The sequence below is a fragment of the Schistocerca gregaria genome, chromosome 3, assembly GCF_023897955.1.
Source record: "Schistocerca gregaria isolate iqSchGreg1 chromosome 3, iqSchGreg1.2, whole genome shotgun sequence".
In the NCBI taxonomy this organism is placed as follows: domain Eukaryota; kingdom Metazoa; phylum Arthropoda; class Insecta; order Orthoptera; family Acrididae; genus Schistocerca; species Schistocerca gregaria.
In genome coordinates this window covers 677,756,783-677,773,268 of record NC_064922.1, presented here as the reverse complement: position 1 = coordinate 677,773,268, position 16,486 = coordinate 677,756,783, and positions in this window count along the sequence as shown.

Sequence of the window (16,486 nt, the reverse complement as noted above, 5' to 3'; positions counted from 1 at the left end):
TGAGAAACGTTATACTTTTCGTGGTAGGGCTATGTTTTTTAAGTTTGCAACGTAACAGAGACGCTAAAAAGTCTCACGCTAAAACGTGCGGGTGGTGAGTCCCAATGGTTAGCTGGAGACGTGGGTGTCCAGCCCCTCCCTTATCGTAGGGCCTTCTACCTTAACACGGTTCTGCTCTCGGCTTCTGTCCTCGTTTCTCCCCTCGGAACTGCGTCTGCCTCACGGTGGGAAGGTACGACATGCATTTAGGCATTCTTGTGTTAGTCTGTGGTATTCCATTTGCTCACACGTTACTCGTATTACTTTGGTTAATTTAATGTCACGATTTATTCGGAGCTATGTGACATACTACTCGATTTGCTTATCATGTCAGGGTTTTCATGTAAGGTGTTGGATTTGCCTGACACCTTACAGCCGTTATTCGTCGTATCCTAATATTTATTGCTCAACAGTCACCTCAAGACGACCACATTTCTCAGAAAGAGCGAGCATTTTTTTTGTTGATACCGTCATTGTATTATGTTTAAATTTGTTGAAGAAGTCAAAACCTCACATGTGCTTGCACTCCTTCATCACAGTGAAAGTAAAGTCCTCGAACGTGTTTTTTAAGTTCTGGAAGTAGATGAAATTCGGATGAGGCTTAATTGGGACTGTATGGAGGATAATAGATGACAGTGAACCCAAGGCGTCGGATTGCTGCAGATGTCGCAGTGCTCGTGTCGAGTGGTCTGGTACTGCGTTGCTCAATGAGAGGGTGCTCCATGTGTATACGAACTCATCGAATTCGAACCCCGTTACAGCAGGGTGTTTCTCATGGACAGTCATAGCTACGTTAATACTGCCTTGTTCCACACAACATTTCGGAGTTCTCTAGCGTCAGTGGGCGGCAAAAACGTGTACATGAAGAATATACGTCGCACACCTATCAACGTTGACAAATACATTTCATTTTACTCTGCAAAAGTTTTCACTGACCGGAAAACGACTTCGCCACGTGCAGCAGTGCCCGGTGATTCCGAGAACAAATATTCTTCTTTCAAACTGTCACTTTTTACGTCTATGACATATACAAGCTGCTGGTAATAAGCTGAAACGTCGGTAGACGCACGAAACCAAAGTGCAAAGAAATGGCTTGATTTTATTTCGTTGAGCACCCTGTGCAAAAGTATCGAAACTCATGTCCTTAATGCGACTTGTAATTGTCTTGTTAAAAGGAGATAATTTATTTATCTTTTTCATATGTGGCTTGCGTAGAACCAACTTCATCATATGTACTAACTAGGTTAGACGAGATCCTCTTCTGTTGTATGAAGTATGATGGCTTCAGCGATCCGAAGTGCTGCTCAGTATTGGTGAGTTGAAAAAGTAGCCCTTGAATCCAGACGTGGACTATACAGTTCCGTTTCTTTGTATTCGAAAACTTGAATGTATTTTCCGTTGAGCTCTGCCTGACTTCATTCACGGAGGTCTTTTAATTACCTGTCTTTGGTACTCTCTGCTGTTAGCACTTTATCACATAGGACACGCTAGGGCGCTTCGTTAGCTTGACCAACTGTCTCAGTAAACACCCATTACAGAAGAACTTTTACGTATGATTTTTTTTTCAGTCGTCATGGATCCTGAAGGAGGAAAAATGTAAAGCATATAGTAATGAACGCAATGCATGAGTATTTAGTTACATCTGTTTGCAACTGAATTAGTGCAGTGTACATTTTACTATATAGGTATCACCTCAATTTATTATGAAGCTCATTCCGTGGCATGAAGTAGATCTATAAAAATATTTGCCTGTTGCTCATATCGTTAATTTACACGCACCTAGAGGTAAACTCAGAATCGTCAGTATAGTATCGCATATTTTGTTCGTAGTAATTTTAGCAAGAATGTCACCACTGCACTACGTATTACCTCTCAAAGTAAAGGAAAGATTCTGTAAGGGTAGCAGCAGGGCCGGTTTATGGCACATGTGAAACAAGACGTGGCTTGGGGCGCGGTGGTGCCACACCTGTAAGATTTCTATCAGTACGGATGTATTGATGGATTAATTGTGCTTCAGCGACGTGACAGCGTGAAAGGGTGGGAGAGATGTATGGGGTAGATGCGCGATACATGGTATGTCGCTGGATAGTGTTCATGAACTTACCTTCTTCGTATGTCTGCAAACTGAAGGTGAAGCAGATAATCACGCACTCTGTCTAACACAGTCCGTCACAAGATGCTACTGCTAGGAGTTTCGCAAAGTTAAAGCGATCCTCCACGCCTCGCCTGGCGACGCAGTGCGAAACACGCCAGAGGGACGTTAATTTCCCACACTCAATGCAAAGCCAACATGAGTTACTAATAATAACGTCGGAAAGAACGCATGTGAACAGAATGTACTTAACTTTCTGCACAGTGTTCTACGTTACTAGAGGGGAACTTAATTGTTAGTCATGGTATATAGCAGCTGTTGTATCTTTCAGGAGAGGTAACTTCCCCACTATGAGCACCGCTCGATTTTCATTTACCGACTATACCTCCAGAGCACCTCCCATCTAACTTTCTTATGTGAATAGAGAAAATAAGTTCACTTAGGTCATGTTTATATTGCGTAGTTGCTTTCAGTTTATTGAGTACTTATTTGCACCCGTCAATTCGGGTATTATCTAATAAAGATCAGCATCTGCACCTGTCAACTGTTTACACTACTGAAGAGCTTGTCTCAAGTTTAACATGCTGTCAACACGTTATCGACAGAGTCGAATTCATTGTCTCTGCTATCTCACTGTGCAATACTTTCCCCAGAATGTGCCTCAGCTCTTTCAACATCTGAAGAGACCCAAGGCTTAAATTAGCATCCCCCTACAACAGAAGTATGTACCCTAGGTGTTACAGAATTTCAGATATTTTGACACAAGTGAAGCAATGAATAACGGCAGATTATTGTTCTACACTTGAACATCAGTCCATTCCATCGGACATATTCGCACCCATCTTGGAGGATATACTATGGATGTGTGGTAAGCGGCTCCAATCAGGGCAGCCAGCTCTGCAAGTACAAGCAGTTCCTGAATGAAAAAAGATGTATGCAGCCTGTCACTAACACAGTTCATGGCGGGCGAAGTGCAGTGACTTTCTGTTCATTCAGTAATTCAGCTCCAAGGAAGTACAACACCATAAAATGGCTTTACAATGCACTGTCAATAATATACACCAGAAAGGTATCAATCCCTTTCCGTCTAGCACTACGTGGATTACTGACATGACGTTTGCAAACAAAACGCTTCTCAGCCATTGTCTACAGGAACGCATTTTATGTATAATCTCATGTAACGTCTGGAAAAGGTACTCGTTTGATAAACTGAAATTAGTTACGCTACGTAATAAGGAGCTAAGTGATGTTAATTTGTCTATTCAGGTAGGAATTCTGGAAAGGAGATGCTGGGGAGGTAGAGTCTGTAATTGGGAATGTAGCAGTACTCATATTGGGAGAAGTTGCCTCTTCTGGAAGAACACAACATCTGCAGTAGAGAATCGCTAACAATTAATTCCCCTCTACCCGTGTAGAACACTGTGCAGAGACTTAAATACAATGTGTCCACATGCATTTTCTGTATTACTGTAACTAGATACTAATATCTGCATTCCATGTTATGCTCACGCAGTTTGTCGGATACAAACATTCCCTATCACTTTGCACACTGGGTCGCCAGGGCTTCATGGATTATGCACTGGTTGCCTTTGAAACATTTTCGCACGAAACGTGTAATCAGAATGAGGAATAATGAAGTGTGGTGAAGACTGAAAGATTTTGTGTGTTTTTGTCTACAGTGGGGCCGTTATAGTGATGCATCACCTGCTCATGGTCATCTTTGCTAGCCAGCCTGAGGAGCTGCTAAAAGTTGCAAGTTCACTCTGAGGCCGACAGAAAAGTATAAAACATGTGTGTGCACTGTACAGTCTGTTCATTTGGTCATTTATCTTATGCACCCTCATCCCTTTAACCTTAGTGCATGAGCTTTCTGAGGCAGCACAGTAAACTACAAACACTCAATGTAGCAGTCTGAATAGTAATAACGTGATCACGCAATTATGATCCATTCGCAGCAGTGGGAGGACGAATGCTCCATTGCATTCCTTACCACTAAAACTACTTGCTCTACACATCGCTATGCATTGCCACATGATCACTCTTCTACCACTCTGAACCATTAAAATTGCTACACCAAGAAGATGATAAACGGGTTTTCATTGGGCAAATATATTATGCTAGAACTGACATGTGACTACATTTTCAATTTGGGTGTATAGATCCTGAGAAATCAGTACCCAGAACAACCACCTCTGGTCTTAATAACGGCCTTGGTACGCCTGGGCATTGAGTCAAACAGGGCTTGGATAGCGTGTACAGGTACAGCTGCCCATGCAGCTTCAACACGATACCACAGTTTATCAAGAGTAGTGACAAGGGTATTGTGACAAGCCAGTTGCTCGGCCACTACTGATCAGACGTTTTCAGTTGGTGAGAGATCTGGAGAATGTGCTGGCCAGGGCAGCAGTCGAACATTTTCTGTATCCAGAAAGGCCCGAACGGTACCTGCAATTGTGCATTACCCTGCTGAAATGCAGGGTTTTGCAGGGATCGGATGAAGGGTAGAGCCACGGGTCGTAACACATTTGAAATGTAACGTCCACTGTTTAAAGCGCCATCAGTGCGAACAAGAGGTGCCCGAGACGTATAACCAATGGCACCCCATACCACCGGCCGGCCGCGGTGGTCTCGCGGTTAAGGCGCTCAGTCCGGAACAGCGTGACTGCTACGGTCGCAGGTTCGAATCCTGCCTCGGGCATGGATGTGTGTGATGTCGTTAGGTTAGTTAGGTTTAAGTAGTTCTAAGTTCTATGGGACTGATGACCACAAATGTTAAGTCCCATAGAGCTCAGAGCCATTTGAACAATTTTTTTGAACCCCATACCACCACGCAGGGTAATATGCAAGTATGGCGATGACGAACACACGCTTCCAACATGCGTTCACTGCGATGTCGCCAAACATGGATGTAACAATCATGATGCTGTAAACACAACCTAGATTCATCCAAAAAAATGACGTTCTGCCATTCGCGCACCCAGGTTCGTCGCAGGCGCTCCTGTCTGTGATGAAGCGTCAAGGGTTACCACAGCCATGGTCTCCGAGCTGATAGCCCACGCTGCTGCAAACGTCGTCGAACTGTTCGTGCAGATGGTTTTTGTCTTGCAAACGTCCCCATCTATTGACTCAGGGATCGAGACGTGGCTGCACAATCCGTTACAGCCATGCGGGTAAGATGCCCGTCATCTCGACTGCTAGTGACACGAGGCCGTTGGAATCCAGCACGGCGTTCCGTATTACCCTCCTGAACCCACCAATTCCATGTTCTGCTAACAGTCATTGGATCTCGACCAACGCGAACAGCAATGTCGCGATACGATAAACCGCAATCGCGATGGGACACAATTAGACCTTTACCAAATTCGAAAACGTGATGGTACTCATTTCTCCTCCTTACACGAGGCATCACAAAAACGTTTCACCAGGCAACGCCGGTCAACTGCAGTTTGTGTATGAGAAATCGGTTGGAAACTTTCCTCATGTCAGTACGTTGTAGGTGCCGCCATCGGCGCCAACCTTATTGAATGCTCTGAAAAGCTAATTATTTACATATCAAAGCATCTTCTTCCTGTCGGTTAAATTTCGCGTCTGTAGCACTTCATCTTCGTGGTGTAGCTATTGTAATGGCCAGTAGTGTATGAAAACTGTCATCTGGATAATAATACTTGCATGTACAGTATAAACAATTACAGTGAATTTACAACGTTCTACAGACTGTAGTGTACTACTAGCGTTAAAGCAGAAGTATGAAACATACACTTGTAAAAATATAATAGGAGTCCATAAACTGCATTGATTAAGAATTGTGATAAAACTTCTGTCAGTGTTAATGCCGAGGTGTATTACATACACTTTAGTTGTTAAGTGAGAAATCCATATGGTGTGTTCATTTGGAGCTCTGGTAAATAAAATGTAAATGTCGTGTAACTAGGTCCTCTCGTCGGGTAAACCGTTCGCTGAGTGCAAGTCTTTCGATTTGATGCCCCTTCGGTTACTTGCGCGTCGATGGGGATTAAATGATGATGATTACAACACAACACCCAGCCTTGGAGCGGAGAAACTCTCCGACCAATCGGGAAATCGAACCCCGGTCCTTAGGATTGGCGTTCTGTCACGATGACCACTCAGCTACCAGGGGGCGGACGGAACTCTGGTAAAAGTATTACATACTCCAAGAATGTTTGCTAAGAGCGAAGAATCTCAAAATTTCTCAATAGACTTTAAATTTTGTCAGCAATCGCTCTGTGAAATCAGTAGAATCACCATCATGCCTGTGTCTGCTCTAGCTCTGAATGGTGGAAAATATGGCTACGAGTTACAATATTGGTCGGATTCGACCCATCCCCCCATAAAGCTAGCTCCTCACCACAAGACAATTAATATGACTCAGTGCAGGACCACATTTCATTCTGGTTCAGTCAGCAAAAAAGAAGTATCAGCTATGATGCATCAGTGTTCCGAATCCTCTCGTGGAGAGATGAGCAAAATCTCCAGGTTCGATTGCGACTAGTCTACCAGTACATACGTGCCTGTGTACTTGTTCGTAGTGTGGGTGCAGTCTGACTTATTTTTTGTATGCAGTTTTCCACAGCCATTAACGGGGGCGATAGGATGTATCTCCTAATCTCTACTTCTCATGAAGGAGTCAGATGGTTCAGAGAATATGGAGATTGTATGTACACATCCCTATATCTTTCTATGTGTGCATAGTCTGCCGCTGTGGCCGAGCAGTTTAGGCACTTTAATTCGGAACCGCGTTGCTGCTACGATCGCAGGTTCGAATCCTTCCTCGGGCATGGATGTGTGTGATGTCGTTAGGTTTAAGTAGTTCCATGTCTAGGGGACTGATGACCTCAGATGGTGAGTCCCATAGTGCTTCGAACCATGTGAACCATCTATCTGTGTATAAGTGAATAAAATGGTTATGTGGCGTAATTATTCTTTTATTCCCTCTATGGAATTTTTCAGTGATGTTGTAGGATGCTTAGAGATCCGGTCAACATTATTCCTCTGACTATACAACTCAAGGATGTGTCCATTCTACAACTGCTACTTGAAATTGCTGCCTGGGCGTAGGCAAAAACGATGACATCATCTGCTTTAATACAAATTCTGAAGGTTGGGCAGATCACTGATGGGATGGCTCATCAGGTCCCTGATGGGATGCCTAGTCATCAAATAGATTATGTTGTGTATGCCGTGACACCATTTTCAGCCCTGAGCTCCCAGTAATTTACGCAAATTACATATGAGTGTCTGTAGGTGTAGTCGTTATTCATATTTATTGTAGAGTCATTATTATTTAGGATTATGAGTATTATTTATAAGATGTTTCTGTTCCTAGAGACTATTGACACAGATAATTACCCAACCCACGGAATGAGACCTTTCTCCAGCATGAGCACACAGGGATGGACTCTTACCATAGATGAGTGCATTCGTGTGTGGTCTTCTACAGTGATCATTTATGCTTGCATGTCCTGCTAAAGAGATGTTCTTCTTTCTAGGAGCTCTCGATAACATTATAGGCATAAGGGAATAGGTTGGTGCCACAGCTTTGGAGATCGAGTAGAATGACTTATTTTTCCTCCCCATCCCAGGCCACGACGCTTTTCTCTCCCTTGAGCTCACATAAAAAGACTCCCATCATAGACAGGCCGACATCTGACTAGCAATAATACATTTTTCTTGTCCATTATTTCACAGTGGCATACAATGATTGTGAGATATTTTTTCTGGGTGCATTTGATATTGACATCGTAGTGGAAGAGGACGTTAATCTGATTGCAGTGCTAGGAGGCACTGATGATGTGAGATCCATAATTAACGATGTAGATGCTGATGAATTTCTACGTAAGTACCAGAAATTAATCTTATTGATGCTCGCATGTTATTCTTATTAACGTCATCATTTCTTATTCCTTGCAGGAATTTGGGTATGTGCAGTTGTAGCAACAACACCACACATTTACCTGTCGATGATACGCTCGCCATGCCCATTCTGAGTTGCATTAATGTGCTGCACTCCTCGCACTCGGTAGCAGCAGCTCTCTTGCCTGTCTTATTGGTTAGGACAGCATTAGGTCAGTGGCACACCAGTTTTGAAGTATTCTGTGCTTACAGCCACATTTGGGAATAATATCTCTTACACTCGAATAGATAACTACACTGAAGGCTACCGAGATCCAACCATTTCCCTAACTTTGTTTCTATCCATTATGGAAAGGGAGCTCCTCAAAGTCATTTATCGTTTTGTTGGCAGCCCTGACGCCAGTTACGAGAGCGTTTCGCTTGCTATGTTACGAGATAAGGAATTTAGCTAGTAAGTAATTCTTTTCACTGTATATTCTGTAGTATTTACGTGCATTAGTGTCAGATAGAATTGATACATTGAAGCTATCAGTTTTTATTTGCGTCTGAATAGGAAAAGCGAAGTCTCTGTTTAGGACATTTCAGAGAGGACGCAAATGTTTGTTTACATTTTTAACTGACGTTAAATACGTGGCATTATCAATTAAGTCTATGTACAATACTCAGTATTTACGTTTATTAGTGTAATTTAGACTCGATACATTGAAGGCAGCAGTTTTTATACGTTTAATAGGTCACTTTTCGCGTGTACGTAAACGTTTGTTTACATCATAAATACAAGGGTTAATAAATTTAAGTTTGTGTACAATACTCAGCTTTCACATTTGTTAGTGTCGTTTAGACACGATACATTACATTGAAGGTAGCATTTTTTATACGTCTTGTTAAGAAAAGTGATACTGACAGCGAATTCTAGCCTCACTTGCATACGTTTGACTAGCGCAACGTGTGAGCGTTAACAGTTCAAAATGGTTCAAAAGGCTCTGAGCACTATGGGACTTAACATCGGAGGTCATCAATTCCCTAGAACTTAGAACTACTTAATCCTAACTAACCTAAGGACACCACACACCTCCGTGCCCGAGGAAGGATTCGAACCTGCTACCGTAGCAGTCACGCTGTTCCGGACTGAAGAGCCTAGAACCACTCGGTCACCGAGACCGGCCGTTAACAGTTAAGCAAACGTAAAATACGTGATAGATTAGTGTTACGCTTCAATATCTGAGTAAATCAGTGTTAGAATACAACTTCTGAGCCCTTCTTAACTACGGTTTAGGTAGCATAAAGTTAAAACTCACCTCCTCGTCTGCTTAAAGTCCTTAGCTTGTTTTATGCTTTAGTAATTGTGTATTGTAAACCAATAGAATCCTATAAAGTAGAGTTCGTATTAGTGCTTTACATTCTGAACTCTTATTGTTAGTTCAAGGTTTTGTTTTGTACCTGCATGTTTCAAATGGCTGTGAGCACTATGGGACTTAACATCTGAGGTCATTAGTCCCCTAGAACTTAGAAATACTTAAACGTAACTAACCTAAGGAAAACACACACAACCATGCCCGAGGCAGTATTCGAACCTGCGACCGTAGCAGTCACGCGGTTTCGAACTGAAGCACTTAGAACCGTTCGGCCACAGCAGCCGGCTGTAACTGCCTCTGTCAGTGTACAACACTCAGTATTTACGTTTATTAGTGTCAATACATTGAACGTAGCAGATTTTATAGTTCTATTAGGTCATTTTCGCGTTTACGTAAACGTTTGTTTACACTACAAAAAATGGCTCTGAGCACTATGGGACTTAACAACTATGGTCATCAGTCCCCTAGAACTTAGAACCACTTAAACCTAACTAACCTAAGGACATTCACACAACACCCAGCCATCATGAGGCAGAGAAAATTCCTGACCCCGCCGGGAATCGAACCTGGGAACGCGGGCGTGGGAAGCGAGAACGCTACCGCACGACCACGAGATGCGTACACTACAAATACGAGGGATAATCACTAGGTGTAACTTACCGTAGGTTACTGTTTAATTCTTTAATGTAGGTCATTGCTTATTTTTCTTTAGAATTCACTAGATAGCCCCTAGCAGGAAAAAGAGCACCAGATCTAGCTTGTACCACACATTTATATTGTTTTTCATTGTTGAGTGTCCTTTCTGCCAACTAGAGTGTAGATGTTAACCTTGTGTGGCAGTAGGCTTCCTTAAGTTTCTTATAGTAAATCACATATTAGGTAGATGGACAGGAACTGTGTCTGCTGTGTGCGGATGCAGGAGGAGTTGGCAGCAATCCAAACGTAGCTGGAAGCGTTGTTGGTCACAGTCAACAGACACCAGAGTGCCACCTTGAGGTGCGGTGGGAGTGGGGTGCCTGGGGCAGTCTCTGCTGTACTAAATGGAGGGGGGGGGGGGGGTATGTCACATCACACTGACACTGAGCCGACCTCACATGCGACTGAGCCAGCAGGCCCACTCTCAACTCAATGTGGGTGGCGGACTGTGTCGAGGTCTCGAGCCTCAAGACGAAGGCGGCATGGGGGAAGTAGGCCCCTGCCAAATCCCATAAACTTTGCTAACAGATTCAGTGTGCTATCTATGCTGGGGTAGAGGCTGGGCTGGATCAGAATGCGCCTTCTGCCAGGATAATGGCCACTCCTTCAGCAAGGTCCGGACAGGCACGTGGGAATAAGGGTTTGTTAGTTATTGGGAGCTCCAATGTTAGGTGGGTCATGGAGCCCCTCAGGAACATAGCGGCAAGGGCGGGGAAGAAGTCCAAAGTTCTCTAGGTGTACTTTCCAGGGGCCTTGTCTGGGATGTGGAAGAGCCTCTTCCGGTGGCTATCGAGCGTGCGGGATGCAGCCAGCTGCAGATTGTTGCACATCTCAGTACCAAGTATGCCAGTCGTCGGGGTTCTGAGGAAATCCTTGGGCTCTTTCGACGGATGGTTAAATTGGTGAAGGCAGCCTCTATCTCTCGAGGAGTGGAAGCCAAGCTGACGGTTTGCTGCATCGTACCCAGGGTGGACTGGGGTCCTTTGATTTGGAGTCGAAAGAAAATGGCTCTGAGCAATATGGGACTTAACATCTGAGGTCATCAGCCCACTAGAACTTAGAACTACTTAAACCTAACTAACATAAGAACATCACACACATCCATGCCCAAGGCAGGATTCGAACGTGAGACCGGAGTGATCGCGCAGTTCCAGAATGAAGCTCCTAGAACCGCTCGACCACAGAAGCCGGCGTTTGGAGTCGAGTGGAGAATCTAAACCAGAGGCTACGTCGACTCTGTGGCGAAAATGGTTGTAGATTCCTCGATATAGCTGAGTTGCACTGCACACAGGAAGCAGCTACCTGGGTAGCACATTACTTCTGGCATGCAAATGGGGCTTTTTAGATTATTTCCTCCCCGCTGGAAACAAACCGTTGGCATGAAAAATTACCAGTTCACGACACTGATGTGGGTGTGCCAACTGTACAAATTGTTGGTTCGCCTAAACAGGCCCTTCCAAATGATTTATATACGCTAAATCGCATGTTAGTAAACTGTCGAAGTGTCTGTAGCAAGGTCTCCGAGTTACTCTCCCAAATAGACAGTAGTAATGCCAATACTGTATTAGGTACCGAAAGCTGGTTGAAACCAGACATAAATAGCAGTGAAATTTTGAACTCGGATTGGACAATATTTAGGAAGGATAGGACTAATGCTATGGGAGTTGGTATATTCATTGTAGTTAAAAGCTGTTTAAACAGTGTCGAACTGTGAAATAGTCTAGATAAAGCTATCAATCAGACAACGAGTGACCATCGTGTTAAGATGTTTTTATAAACCACCAGCATCCACAACAAAGGTCACAGAACGTTTCAGGGAAAGTCTTGAGTACATAGGAAATAAATATCCTAATAATGCATTAGTTACAGGTGGAGACCTTAATCTGTAGTCCTTTCTCTCTCAGTCCAAGCATTTATCCTGACTAGCAGGGTCTGCTGTAATGATTAACCGGATTTGACGTGTTAATTTTAAGGGGTGGCCAGGTGCCCCACCTGTCGCCACCCCGTACGCCCCGGGACAGAATGTGTGTAACCCAACTGTCTGTATCTAGTGTAATCCATGGAAGAGTGCAAACGTGTTTCAGACGTCTGTGAGTCGTGTAACTGAGGCGGAATGTGGGGACCAGCCCAATGTTCACCTAGCAGGATGAGGAAAACTTCCTAAATACCACATCTAGGCTGGTCGGCACACCAGCCTTCGTCGTTAGTCCGCTGGGTGGATTCGATCCGTGGCCGGCGCGCCTGCGCAAGTCCAGGAACCATTGCGTTAGCACTCTCGGCTATCCTGGTGGCTTTAATAGGGCGTCTATTGACTGGGAGAATTATATGTTATCTCAGGGGGCAGAAGCAAAGACTAGTGTGAAGTTATTCTAGGAGCGCTCTCAACATATAACCTTGAGCAACGGGTTCGAAAACCAACTTGAGATGAGAACTTTTTAGATATCTTGGCTACAGACGACCTGATCTTTTTGAGGAAGTTAATCTACAAGAATGTATTAGCGACCATAACGTCGTTGTGGCTTCTATGTCAGTGGAAGTTACAGAAAAACCAAGGTATCAGCGTAGAGTTTTCTTGATTGGGAAAAAAATAAAAGGATCATTAATGAATATCTTTATAGTCAGCTCCAAACATTCACCGTGGAACACAAAGGTATTGAGCATCTTTGGACGGAATTTAAAGATGTTGTCCACCACGTGCTAGAGAAATATGTGCCTAGCAAAAATATAGGGGAGGGAAAGGATACACCTTGGTTCAACGAACATATTAGGAAGTTGCTGAGAAAGCAGAGATTTTTGCACACTCGTTTTAAACGTAGTCACTGCCCTGCTGACAATAAGAAATTATGCGAAATGGAAGGAGTTGCCAAAGCATCAATTAGAGATTCTTTTAATGAATTTCAAACTAATATTTTATCTGTAGATTCCAAAACGTATCCTCAAAAAATTTTGGTCGCACGTAAAATCTATGAACGCTACAAATATTTTAGTACCCTCTCTTGTTGACAGTACGGGCAAAGTAACGGATGATGATAAACAGGTGGCCGAAATTCTAAACCTAGCTTTCAAAAACTCGTTTACGGTAGAGGACTGCAGCAGCATTCCACCTTTGAATCGTCGAACAAACGCAAGGATGGCTGATATAGTGTTTAGTGTATCTGGAATTGTAAAACAGTTAAGATCCTTAGACGCCAGGAAGGCATCTGGCCCAGACGGTATCCCCGTAAGGTTTTATGTTGACTATGCTACAGATGTAGCACCATTCTTATCCATCATCTATCAGAGATTATTGGGACAGCCAAAAGTGACATGGCACTGGAAGAAGGCCCGGGTCATAAAATCTATAAAATGGGTAGAAAATCGGATGCACATAATTACTGGCCAATCTCACTGACATCGATTTGTTGTAGAATCATGGAACTTATTTTGTTTTCAGACCTCATGACCTTCGTAGACTCTGAGAAGCTCATCTGCAGAAATCCGCACAGCTTTAGGAAACAGCGGTCATGCGAAACACAGCTGGCCGAATTTGTGCAAGACGTACAACAGGCTCTAGATACCGACTCCCAGGTTGATGCCATATTCCTCGACTTTCGAAAGGCGTTCGACTCAGTTCCGCACTGTCCCTTGCTCCAAAAAGTGCGCACTTACGCTCTATCCGATGACATATGCGGTAGGATAGAAATTTTCCTAACAGGCAGCCAGTAGTACGTCGACCTGAAAGGGGAGACTTGAACAGAAACAAGCGTAGCATCAGGTGTGCCCCAGGGGCAGCGTCATAGGTCCGCTGCTTTTTACGATTTACATAAACGATCTGGTTGATGGTATTGACAGTGGCATCAGACTGTTTGCCGATGATCCTGCAGTCTACAGGAAAGTAGCAGCACACGATATTTGTGAACAAATCAATGAAGATTTTGCAGAAAATAAATGTCTGGTGTAATGACTGGCAGTTTCATTATTAGTAAGTATGACAAAGCGAAAATCCCCATTAATGTACGAGTACAAAATAAATGCCCAGTCTTTGGAAGTGGTAACATCCGTCAAGTATCTGGATGTGACTATTCGAAATGATCTGAAATGGGACGATCATATTACACAAGTAACGGGTAAGGTGAACTCTAGATTGCTTTTTATTGGTAGAAACCCGAAGCAGTGCAGTCCTTCAACAACTGAAATTGCTTACAGTACTTTAGTTCGTCCAGTCTTAGAGTATTGTTCGTCTGTATTTGACCGTTACTAGTTGGGTCTGATTCAAAAGATTGAGAAGGTCCAAAGAAGAGCGGCAAGATTCGTGACTGATACATTAACCATCGCGAGAGCGTTACAAATACTATAGAATGTTTGCAGTGGGACACACTTGCAGAAAGATGACACGCTAAACGGAAGAGGCTGCTTACTAAATTCCAAAATCCGATCTTCGCCGAGGATGTAGAGCAACTTTGAAATCGTGCAATGAACACCATTCGAAGATAAGGGAAACTAGACCTCGTACTGAGGCGTTCAGACAGTCGTTTTTTCCTCGTGCGATCCGCTAGTGGAACAGTAGGGTGGCGGGGGGGGGGGGGGGGGGGGCGAACAGTGCCCTCCGCAACACACCGCTTGGTGGCTATCGGAGTATATATGTAGATGTAGATGTTGATGTAGATCTTCAGTAACCAATTATCAGGTGCACTGCAGTACTATTCTGTGAATTAACATAGCCCCAAAAGAAGAGGGTAATGGTGTGGAGGAGAAATTCATCACCCATATTTGGGAGGAAAACTGGCTTGATATCATGGGGCGATTCAATTGCTGAGAGGATCCATAGCTTTATGTTGCGTGTCATACTGGGTCACTTCTCTAAAATGTAGGAAAGAGTGTCTGGTATGGAACTCACACATGTTCTCGAAATAGACATCCACTAGCATGTTGCACCTTTCTCTTCTGCTTCTTCTTGCATGTGTCCTTTGAAATGAATCAGCGAATGCCATATCTAATGATAAATAGTTCCTGTGAATTTAGGCCTCTTTATCTCAGATCTCTGTTTACACTGTTCAGCGACCGTAATTTAAGAATTCCACGCCGTCTCTGCTCTTGACAATCAGATGACAGGCTGAATCAACAAAGTCTCCATGCTCGCATGTTTATGAGCCATGAAATAGGGTCCTCCTGTGTCTCTCTCGAAAAGGGTAAGGCCGGAAAACGGCACTATATCAATGTCCAAAATCTCAAGTAATAATTTTGCTTCACATGACCAATACAGGTTTGTTAAAGAAAATGACAGCAGATATTCGCATGTTGTGAATGCATATGAAGTGGATGATGTGTTTTATAGCTTTTGTGGCATAGGTTTCTCTATTTGAGAGGTAGAGTGAGGGAGTGGAAGTGGCCATTTTGGATCATAAATTATGTTAACAAAATGATAGTTGTGAATCGTATGACTTAGCTGACTAATTAGCCTAATCTGAGGCTAATTAATGAGCTAAGTCAGAAATATTCATGAGGAGTAATAGCAGTTAAAAATAAAATACCTGTCGCGGCACACAAGTAATTATAAAACCTATGTGCAGATGTTAAACATATGTTCTACATTTAGTAAGAGTGGCGAGAAGTAATATTTTAAACAAACTATCAGTGACCACTGAACATTCACAAAACATATAAATTCTTCGGAGTAGACGCTCAAATCGAACTCCATGCATCTTCAAAATTTTTAATGACGAACTGGATCGTGTATCTCTGAGTTCTTCATTTGAAAGTGGAATAATGAAAAGGACTGTACTCTCATTTATTTGTTGGAACTAATTAATTGAATACTATTATAAGATATGCTGACTGTACAATAAGGGACAAAGTTCATGGGATACCTTCTAACATCTCGTCGAACCGCGTTTAGCCTGACGTAATGGAGAAACTCGACGTGGGATGAACTCAGCAAATCACTGTAAATCCTCTGCAAAAATATTGAGCCGTGCTGAATCCAGAGCCTCCTATAATTGCAAAAGTGTTGCCGGTGGATGTGAGTGTGTATGAAGTGGCCTCCCAATTATGATCCATAAATGTTCGACAGGACACATGTCGGACGATCTGGGCGGCCAAATCATTTTCTCGAAATGTCCAAAATGTTCTTCAACCAATCATGAGAATTGTAGCCCCATGACACGGCATATTGTCATCGTCAAAAATTACATCGTTATTTGTGAACATAAAGTCCATGAATGTCTGCAGATGGTCTCCAAGTTGCCGAACATAAGCGTCTGCACCATGACCATGATAGGGTCACAAGGGCCAGGGACCCAGTCCACTCGGTGTAAATATAGTCCACTCCATATAATGGAGGCACCACCTGCTTGCAGAGTGCCTTGTTGGCAGGCTGGATCGGTGGATCTGTGTGATGTGCGCCACGCTAGAGTCTTGCCATCAGGTCTTATCAACTCAAATCCATCTGACCACA